Genomic DNA, 11,409 nt, shown 5'->3' with positions numbered 1-11,409 from the left:
TCATCATGTGCAGGACACCTGTGTGCAGCGCAGTTATAAAACCATAATTGGGCGGAAAATCCGTATCACCTATGTCGTTTGGTAAATAAAATCGCTTCCCCAATATGCACGTTGCACGCCCGTTCCCCAAAAGCAGTGAAGCACACGAAGGCCAAGGCCCAGCGGGAAACTACAACTCCCAGCAGGCCCCGTGCCTGGCGCAACCCAGCTAGCCAATGAGATGGCGGCTTTTTTCGGGAGGTGGACTGCCGCGGCCTGTGTGTGGAGCTTTGTGTGCGTGAGGAGAAAGAGGCGGAGGGAGCGGGAACGAGCAGGGCCGAGACCGGGAACCCGCGAGAGCGAGCGGAGCGCCAGCGCCCCCTCTCTGCCGCCCCCTCCCCGCCCCACCGCGTCCTTGTCGGCTTCCCGCGCGGCCCTGCGGCTCCCTGGCCGCCCGGGACGGCGGTCGTGGTGGAAGCGGCGCTCGGAGGAGGCCGAGACCGTGGTGGCGGCGGCAGCAGGGACGCCGCAGAAATTGAGGCCGGGGATCGAGCGCGGCCTACTGCGGGGCCTGGCCCGCCCCCCTCGCCGCCGAGTCCGGCGCGGCCCGGCGCGGCCCTTTCTCGCGCGGCTTCGGCGGTTTGTGTCTCTGCTGGGATCGGTGCGATACGGCGGGGGGATTTAGAATGGAACAGACTGAAGGTGAGGCGGAAAAGGGAGGGAGGCGCGCGAAGGGGAGGGGGAGCCTGAGGGGAGGGGCGGGGCGCTGAGGGGGCGGGGCTCCTGAAGGGGCGCGGGGAGAACCGTGGAGGGCCGGGGCCGTGAGGGAGCCGGGGCAGGGGCAGCAGCCTGCAAAAGCCAGGAGTCCGTAGTGTTAGATTATTCCTTTTCGTCCAGCAGCACCCCTTTTTGTGAATATCTACAACAGTTGTTATTGTTAGCACATTCGAAAATCCCAAACCATCCTTCCCACACACGTTTTTGGGAACCAGGAAGAGGTTCAGTTTTCACAAGTTTTATTACCTGGTCACTTACAAGCAGTTTTATAAGCGGTGACCAGACACAAGTTTGCAGTAAACTAAAAGAGGAGGACCGTAACACCTTAACTGCTCTTCCTGGCCCCTGCGCAACAGTAAGTCAGAGCTCTGATGCATGGGATGTACAGTTATGAGGGAGATGCAATTATACTGAAAGCTGTAACCGACAGAAAGGCATGCAGGTGGTACCCTTCTGACTGGATTTTGTTTTAAAATGGTTTCTGTTTTGTAATTTCTCTCCAACGCAAGCTTTTCTGTTTTGCAGCTTTTAGTATAAAATTTTCTGCTTAACGGATGTGCGTTTCATGCATCTGAGGAAGTGAGCTCTGACTCACAGTTTATCTCTCTGTAACCAGAGCCCATAGAAGGCTGGAAACTAACCTCTCTTGTCAGTGATTACATGTAACAACCACTTCAGTTCCCTGTACAAGGAAATTGACACCTAAAGGTTTTACACCAGACCTCTTTACCACAACTCCTCTTCTTTCCCCTGCTTTTCATTTTCCCTCTTTGGTTTTGGTTATAAGTGTTCATGTCATATTTTTGCTTAATGCAATCCTGAAAAAATGAGATCTGACTCACAAAAGTTTATGATGGAACAAGCTTGGCTAGCTTTAAAGACGCCCCTTGATTTCTGCTTTACTTCATTATGGTGGAATTTTTTTTTTAATCTCCAAGTTACGAAGGACTCATGTTTTATTTTGTTGCTACAGGCTTACACGGTTATCCATCTGGAGTTATCTGTATTTATTTAGAAATCTCTGTGCAGCCACTCCAGAGAACTTGCTTATGGAAGCTTACAGAGTAAAACATAAAAACATAAAGTACCGTAAAAGTTGTTAACAATTAATAAACTATTAAAACCCAGCCTCAAAGACCCAGCCAGAGCATGAAAGCAGCATAAAACATTGAGCAGCTTAAATCCAAGTCTCATAAAACAGTTCTCATTGAAAGCTTGCAATAGTTAGCATTTATGTAGCGTATTAAAGCATTCAAATGGCTTTATGAATCAATATTTATCTTATTAATACTGAGTAAGTAGCTATCAGTAATCTACTGTGATGTGGTGGCTAGGACTTTGAGAAATCTGGCTATTAGGGTCATGATGTGACTTTGGGATGGTTGTTATCACTCAATCTGTGTCCTTTGTGAGGATTAAATGGGAAGAAATTCACACTTGCAGAGCTGAGCATTTTGGAGGAAAGCTAAGATAGAAATGTGTTAATCTAAGAAGATCAGTATTATCTCTGTGTTGCAAATGTGTATGAGAGGAAGTGGCTTGCCACTGAGTTCATTGCAGATTTTAACCTGGGATCTTAATCCCTGTGCTATCAGTGGATCAGAAGCTCTGAAGAAATATGGGGTAGTGTGTTTATAAGAGGGAATGTAACCAGTGAGCGTAGGTTTGGAATCAGAGCAGCATAATATTTGTGTGTATCTGGATGTCTTATGGTAGCAGCACCCAAAACGTCAAATAAAAATAGCAAAATAAAATGCTTGTTAAAGCATCAAGTACTGTGATAAAAGAAATTATAATCACCCCACATTGGCTTAGTATGCACCAGTATAAGATAGGTAGTATTGTGGAGAACAAGTGGAAAGCAGATTGGCAGTCCATTAGTGTAAGAATTTGTGCTATTTGGGATGTTAGAAATTGGAGCAGATAAAGTAGGTGTGTGACAATGTTGGGAAAGTAGGCCTTGAGTTCCCATGCCATTGGGCACTTGTTGTGTGGGGTATGTGGAAGGATTTTGAGAATATGGGCTGAAATTGGAGGAAGTTTGGAAACAATGGGATTTGTGATCTGGACGGCTTGCCCTAGAGATAAAGATGGAAAAGACAGCTGAGGGTATAAGATGGTTGGGGTCAAATAGCCTGTATGGTGTGTTTATATGCGAGCCAGTGTTAAGAGGGCAGCTTGTGATGCGGTGTGCAAGGTGATGGAAGCAGAAGAGGTTAGTAGGGCATTAGGTTGCTTGGAGTATATGTATCTTCAGCATGAATAGCTGAGGAATGTAAAGGAGGTTATACTACAAGGTGGCATGTAATAAATATGGCGTTGAACTAAATACATCCATCCATAGTAAAAGGGTACATGGGGGAATCTGGGATATGGCCATAAAGCAAAGCTGTTTGATTGATGTGTGAGCATTTGGGCTATTGATGTTGTTCAGTGTGATAAGGGCTGCCTTTTTTGTTTTTTTGCATGACATATTGAGTGGGGAGTGATAGGATAGTGCTGACATGGGAGTTGGGGAACTCTTATCAGGATTGGTAATAAAACAGTCTTTTGTGTGTGTTCTTATTGCATGTATACATATATAAACTTGCATGGATGTTTTATTATGACTCAGTCTTAGGATTTTAAAATGTCCTGTTGTTGCTTGTAGGGAGAGGTGCTCTCTGTTTTTCAAAAGGAGGATGAGGAATAATTGAGGAAAGACCAAAGAATAGTTTAATGTGGTGGAGGAGGAAGAGGAGGGCCATTCTGATTTAAAGGGGTAGAGGCAGCCATGTTTGCTGCCAGATACTGCAGTGTAAATCTCTTTCCCACCCCTCATCTTCACACACCCCCAAATCTTCCATGCCTTGGATTAGCAAATGATGTTTCAGTTCTTTCTCATAGCTTCTTATTCTCTTTCTTACCCTCATACAATTCTGAAATTTATCATTAGCAAGCTAGAGAAAGCGACATTCTCCCTCCCTCCCCTTTCCTTTCTGCAGCCAGGACTGCGGTGCAGAAATTAACCCTTTTCAATACAAAGCTGCAGTGGGATTATACAGAAACACTTTCCTCTCCATTTTCATGAAGAATTAAACGAGAATAGGTAGAGGGCTGTCTCTGTTGTAAATGGCAGAAGGAATTGCAACGTCTTCTGTGGTTTCTTTAAGTAAACAAGGAAATTACATGACCATTGCTGCTGACAAAAGGCACACTCGTTGTTTGTGTACAGCTAGCTGAAACTTATTTACTGATTATGTTTTAAATTTAATACACTGAGAGATTTCCCCCCTTAGGTTTTTCTTAAATTTTTTCTTGCATGTGTTTTTTGTGCAAATAGCTAGGTCTCCCATGTTTTAACCAACATTGAACTGTGCAAATGCTGTTAGAATTTCACGTACAGCAGACAACAGAGATGTGAGACAAATTGCTGTTCAGGTATTTGTTAAGAGGGAAGCAGGTATATTTGTATGATGCTTTGATGATATTTTTTGGTTTGATAGTGTTTCAGGGTTTTTTGTCTGCATTGGAGACAGGATCCATATTTTGAATGTATGTTTTAACATTTTCAGTTTGTTAATTCTGTTTTTACTGTGTTGATATGACAGAAGCATAAATGTGTATGTCTTGTAAATAAGTCAAATCTCAGTGTGAGTTTTTGGATTCTGTATGTTGATATATCATGCCATGTTTTTAAAAAGAAAACAAAGTAGCATATTTTGGTATCCTTCCTTCATTTTTATGCTCCTGTTTATGGACTCCTACATGGTTCTGTTGCTGCCTTAAAGAAAAACTAATAATCTTGGCTGATACAAAATACAATTTATTATTACTGTTGGCTACAGATGTATAGTTGCATGTAGTTATGGTTCATTAATATTTTGCAACTCCACCATGTTTATATTGGACAGGGCAATGACTGTAACGGCAGTGCTGTTTTTTCTGGTTACTATTTTTCTTTAAATGGGTCATAGTAAAAGATGATCAATGGATGACATAAGGTGTTCTTGAACTGCTTAAAGTGGTAATGTTTGGCTCCAGTGGAGAGGACAGATACCTGATGAAAATAAAAGAGTGATGGAGAAAACAGCAAAATGCTTTCTAGAAACAATCTTTTTCATTTTAAAGGGTTTTGCTTTTTAAGGACTACATATATGTAAAGTGCAGAATTGATATGACTTTTCTATGAAGGCTAATGTCGTGGATTGTTTTTACACTTACGGAAAGTGTAGTTGAAATTAACCTTAATTAAGTAAGCAAAACTGATGACAGTATTGCCAGTTGTGTTGGAATGGGACTCATCGACCAAATGAGACAGTATCTTTATTGGACCCACTAGACTTTAAAGCAGTGGAACTAAGCTCACCTAGCAGGTCCAGTAAAAACATAACTCCCTGTAGTTTTCTTTACATGAAAATGGTGATGTTTTCTTTTTTTCTTTTCTTTTTTTCAGAGATGGGGGAAAATTGATTCATGGAAAGGTTTGTAAAATAAAAGACAGTGTATGTGCATATAAAAACAATAGCTGGAATGAAACCCTGATCCACTGCATAGTTGCATGCATGCAAGTGTGTTGATGACAGAAGGCTAACACCTTAGTGCAGGCACACCTGTATGTAAGAGGGTGTCATTGATTTCAGAGGAATTCATATACCAATTGAGCATGTTTACTGTTAAAGCTGGAGTCATAAGGTTCAATTCACCAGGTGTTGCTGATTGTTGTTTTTCTGCTTCTTAGTTGCTTTTCTCCAAGAGTATCTTCACAACATGCAAAATAAAACATTGTAAACATACAGTCATTAAAGTGACAACTGTTATAATAGAATACCAAATTGGGCTTTAAAAAAAGGCAGTGGCATCATTGGAATTCAATAAATAAGTCAGCCAGTACCCAGGGAAAGCCTTTTGATATAAAATGCTGTCACTTGTTGAAAGGTATGCTGGGAGGTTGCCAGGTAGACCTCCCTAGGCACCGAGTTCATAGAGTAAGGGCCAAGTCAGAAAAAGCATTGTGCCTGACTTGACATGCCTCAGTAAATGGAGGTTCACACAATGCCAAGCTACAGCTGCCATGGACTGCTGTGGTGCTCTTGCATTCTCTCCTCCCTGTGTCTGCTGCAGTTCTGTTTATTCTTCTTCAGTGCAAGCTAAATTTTATTGCAATATCCATACCAGTAACCTACGGTTTGATCCTGCCCTTCATGTCGGTAAACTTGTTTCAAACCGTGGTTTACAGTTGTGGTTTGAAGAGCAAATGTAAGCCATAACTTGCCAGCATGGGTATAGTAGCCACCTAGTCTTGTTTGGCGTGAACTCATCAGGGCTTGGGAGCTAAGCAGGGTTGGCCACAGTCAGTTCTTGGATAGGAGACCATCGAGGAAGGCTGGGGTTGCTGTGTGGAGGAAAGCAATGGCACTCCGCCTTTCCTCATCTCTTGCCTTGAATACCCCATGGCTGGGATTGGCATGAGTTGGTTGTGACTTGACAGCAATTTATTCTTATTGTACTGAAGTGGAAATGGTTTAATGGAATGGCAGTGAGGAGAGAACAGGAGAGCAAAGGCCCGTCGACAATACCAGAGTCCACAAATTATCCCCCCAAGCTGGGCATCCAAACACTGCTTTTGGTACCCAGCTAGATACAATTTACTTTGCCTCTGTGGGGCAGGAGGAAAGCAAGCACCTCCCTTTCATATAATTTCCATAGTTTGCTCCATAGTCCCAGCATGTTTAGTTTGCCATTGCTTTGTTTGAAAGCAAATTAATTTTATTTCTACTCTGAAAACAATGCTCATAATCCAGTCCAAGTTATGTACGTTTAAACCTCATTTTTTTCAAGAGGAGATCTAAATACCTATGGGGAACTTGAAAGTGGTTGACTTGGCCTGGTGTGTACTCAGTGATTTACTGAGTTAAAGCTATTAGAAATTAAATGTGTGCATATTCTTGAGTTAAAATTCATTGCAGGTATTTGATAGTGATACCAGCAAAAGGTAACTTGGGTGGTTAATTTTGCTACAACCAATAGAAAATGCATCATGTAGTAGCATCACAAGATGATCATTTTATGGAATAAATTATTATGTAAGTAAAACATTCTAGTAATGAATTATTGCATTAGTGACAATGTCTAGATAATACAGAATTTTAATTATGAATGAAGCATAAAGCATAAATCTAAAGCAGCTTGCTGCATTTTGAAGCCTTTTGGATTAGATTGGGAGAACAAATTATGTTTTGATTGTTGTGGTATTCCTTCTGTGAAACATTGAATGTTAGGCCACTGTCAAAAATAAGGTGCTGGGATTGATAAGAACGTATTTACCTCAATGTATAATACTTTTTGTCTGAGAAGTTATTAAAAGATTGCGTTTGAACATTAGCTAGTTTTGCTTTTTTGGAACCCGTTTCTCAAACATTCCAACAAATTTTATGTAAACTGTGTTGAGGTTCACATATTGCAAAACTGTTTATTGCTATATGTTGCAAATTATATCAGTCTTCTACTGCAAACTTGTAATAAGTCTGAGGTTAGAGCAGTCTGCAAAGAACATCAAAATCATAATATGCTTGATGCAGGAGTTCACAAATACAAGCTGATCACTGTAATTTCTAAGCTTCTAATATACTCAACTGCAAGAGGAACGTGTATGTTTAAAAATATGGCAACAGTGCAGAGATGCAGAGCGAGCCTCATCAAAATGGCAGTAGGTTGTATCTTGCATTGTGTTGTACTGTCAGTGTCATGGATTGGAGGGGAGTGATTGCCACAGATGTATGTACACTGTCTGCTGATCCTGCAGCAGGTATGAAAGGGAGGTGCTTGCTTTCTTCCTGCCCCACAGAGGCAAAGTAGATTGTGTCTAGCTGGGTACCAAAAGCAGTGCTTGGCTGCCCAGGCTGGGGGGATTATTTGTGGACTCTGGTATTGTGGAAAATACACCTTAGCCGTGTAAAGAGTTTGCATAGTTCCAAAGCAGTTCCTCAGTTATTTTGACAAACACAGTAATTAGTACATCTTAAGGATAACCAATAGCTTGCTTTGTTATTTTTATAATGACTCCATTCTGCACAAATCAGATTATTTCCTCAAAATACTACACGCTAAGGACATATAGAAGGGGAAAAGAGCCCCCACCTTTTTTTTGTCTGACACACTCTTCTTTCCCTTCAACATAAACAAATGGCTAAGAGAGTAAGTTGTGAACCTGGAAATTTTTGGTTCAAGTATTGCGAACTCAGTAAGAGGCCACAGTCAAGTCACTGTATCCATTCACCCCTCTCCTCCATCAATCAGAGGATAACCCTACTGTACAGGGTTGTGGTTAGTGTTATTTTTATGTTGCCTCTGAAGTGCTTTTGGAGACACCGTTGGGTGGGGAACTGAACTTGTCCCTTCCCCACAGTAACTTTGGTGCCTAAAGGGAGGCTGAGGTGTTCAATTGTATCACTGCCTGTTGAATTTATCAGGATGTGGGAACCACTGAGAACTGCTGGATCTTATCTGTATAGCCTCATCCCTTTTTCTGAGTAGGTCTTGTGTCTTGTAGTCATGCTATGGTGGGACGGGATTTTGAAAGTCAGTAATTGAACACTGGGAAGTAGCTTTGATAAATAAGGAAAGCAAGTGAATGGCCAGCACTTCCATCTCTCCCTTTTCTCTTGTTCTTTATTTTGTGTTTTGTGTACTTTTATTTAAGAAGTTATTAAAGGAAAGAGACTTGCAGTGTTAGGTGACCACTAGTGGCTTAAATAGATCAGTATATTTGCTCTTTAGCTAATCATTTATTTGGCAGCTATCAAACTGTGGTTTTATTTTTTCCATGGCACAATACGCAAACTGAACTTCTTTGCCCAGATACAGTGACTGACATCTTTTTAAAAGTCTCTAATAGTGCTGTTGTAAGAAATATATAAAATATAATTTCATCCTTGGTGATTTGGTCAATTCATAAATTGATCTCATCTGAAGACTGTAAGGTTCAAGGGAAATCTGCATATGAGAGGGAGAACTTGGAGAGAAGCATGCGATCTAGTGGCTTGGTTGCATAACCATGGTTAAGGAATTGTGAGTGTTATGTTTGTATTGGCTTTTGAGAGGTGGAGAGGAGACATTGACAGAACAAAACTCAGTGTCTATGCAAAGTTGGTTTGGGGCAGATGTTAAGAAAACCAGAGGAAATCCTGTGGAAAGAGCAAGCTTGCTCAATGTTTCCCCTGACTCTGTCCTTTTGCTGATGCTACTTTCTTCACTTCCTTGTATGTTTAATGTACCACTGTGGTACAGAAGTGTTCATTTAGCTGTTTTGTTTTTGTTTTAAACGGGGGGAGGGGGAACAAGCCAGCCATTGCAGTAGTGCCCTGCTATTTTGTGAACCATTTGGTTACCCCCTTCTAAAACTCTGAAGTCTTTGTGTTCTCTTCCTCCTGTGCTGTAATGTGTACCTTGCCAAGTTAAAATTTTGGCAGGTAGGGTGACTCTCTTCTTATGAAGTAAGACTTGCCTTCCCTATTTGTTAAGCAGGAGATAGTGTTCTTAGTATTAAAAGTATCCAGAGAGAATATTATGAAAAGGTGAAAATGTAGACAGCTTTCTTCAGTAGTGAATTATATAATATCTCACTGGCTTGATTTTTTAAAAAATATAGAATGTCTGTAGATGGGTATACCATAGTATGCTGAGGCAAAACAGAAAGGGACTGCAATGAGAGGAGAGTCATGCATTTATGTCTTGATGGTAGAGGGAGAGGTTTGTGAACCAGTAGACAGGCACCCTTTGAATAGCGTCCTAATCATGCCCACCTCAAGGCCCACCTCATGCCAGCACAAGGATGTTAATTAAGGTTGGTGGTAGCATCCTTCATTTCCATGTTACAACAGACTGGAATCCAGCCTACCCTGCCCCTTCCCCTGGACATCTGCTAAAACTAAAGGGTCAACAATCTTGTTGTGTCTATCTTTCAAAATTTTGAGAATGCTATCACAAAATGGCTGCGTAGAGTTCTCCGACTAATCTCAAAATGTTGTAAGGTTGCAAGCCAAATCCTCCTGTGATGAAGGCAGCTATTCTGAATGGGTGCTCCCTGCATAAACAGAGATGGTACCTCCAACAACGTCGAGAAAAGCCTCAAACTACCTCTTTGCTTTGGGGAGTAGATATTTTGTAAAATCAGCAAATGGGCACCAGGTAAACTATTAGTGGATACTGTGGCATCCATGGATACCACACTGGGGATCACTGTGCTTAACATATACTAAACCATATTAAAACTCCTTTCTTGCAATCCATTCATTAGCTGGTGCATGATTGTCACTGAAGTTGGATCTGCCATCACCTTTATTACTGGCTTACTTCCTCTGAACCCCTACTGGAGGTTGGCTTGCATCAATTAAAGGGAAAACTATGCTTCGGAATGCTTTCCTTTAGGGGGATTGTAACATGCTTCTTATTGTTGTGAGATGAGCTTTTCCCATTTTTTTCCAGTAGTATAAAGCTAGTATTTATGATGGGGAGGGGCAGTAAACAATTATATGACAGAGTATTCATTCCAGTTTGAATTTATTAAGTACATAAGACAAAAGTTACAGGGAAAGGGGGAATGTGTGGTTCAAACAGCATAAATCAGTGTTTCTAGCTAAGTGCTATTCTTGGCCATTAGCTATAATTTGCAACTGCTCATCCAAGGAGATAAATCATTATTATTTGTTTAGGTATTTTTACTCTGCTTTACTTTTCAGTTCAGACACAAAACAGCTCACAAAAATGCACTTTAAATAAATAAACAAAGAATACAATAAACTACACCCTGGCTTGGTCCTGCATCCACTAGACCGGCTCTCTTGCAAAAAGTTTCTGACCATGCACAGGCTTAAATTCCTGAAAACAGGAAAGGGAAACAGAATCCCCTGACCTTGCTATGTAGAAAAGATGAGGTTGGCATTTGCTAATATACAGATTTCCATCACTTTCCTAACACTTTTTAAAGGAGCTTTGGGGGTAGGGGTGGGGAGAGAGGATGGAAGCAACTTTGCCCATCTCAGAGGATCAAAGCCAGTGTTTTCTTCAGGGCCAATTGAGTTTTGACCAGGCAAACCCGGTCTTGTCAGATCTTGGAGACTAAGCAGGGATGAGAGACCTCCAGTGGTGACCAGGGCTGCAGAGGCAGGCAATGGCAATCCACACTTTCCAGGTTTTCACACATGAAAATATAACATACTTGTTCTCATAGCAAGGATTATTGCCTGAGTCCCTTGATGCTTACACATTGTTGAAGGCTCTGCCCTGTATTGTGTTGTTTACTGTGTAATGGCTGGTGGTCTACTGATTTAGAGACTCCCTGATTTTTTTAAATTTATATATAAAATAACAACATAATTGTCCTAAAACATGGTTTTAATTCCAAACATATCTTTGCAACTTCAGATTGTATATTGCATGGCACATACAGGTGTGTTCATGCACATGCATTGATCTACTGTTTGCTAAAATTAAGATGCATCTAACTCCCAAGATTTAATTTAATTTCTGATGTTCCTTAGGAGGAGAGGAACCCTGAAAAATGGCAACTGTAGCAACTTAAACTGACAGCATTTTACTGTTCCACGCAATTCGTGGTTCGAATGTCCGTGGTTCGAACATTACCAAGGCAATCCCAAAAGTCAAACATGAGGC

General features: G+C 41.4%; 1 protein-coding gene across 1 annotated transcript in view; it reads left to right on the top strand.

Annotated features, from left to right (window-relative positions):
- The first annotated feature begins 307 nt into the window (after window positions 1–307).
- Window positions 308–11,409, top strand: part of NSD3 (nuclear receptor binding SET domain protein 3) — a 78,591-nt gene continuing 67,489 nt past the window's right edge. Inside the window, exon 1 of the mRNA XM_054998287.1 lies at window positions 308–681. The gene's annotated coding sequence lies outside the window, so the exon portion shown is untranslated. The remainder of the gene's footprint in view (window positions 682–11,409) is intronic.

Source organism: Eublepharis macularius, chromosome 14 (genome assembly GCF_028583425.1).
Source record: "Eublepharis macularius isolate TG4126 chromosome 14, MPM_Emac_v1.0, whole genome shotgun sequence".
Taxonomy (NCBI): Eukaryota; Metazoa; Chordata; class Lepidosauria; order Squamata; family Eublepharidae; genus Eublepharis; species Eublepharis macularius.
The sequence above is the reverse complement of the archived record's forward strand: the minus strand, read 5'-3'. Positions and strand labels throughout refer to the sequence as shown.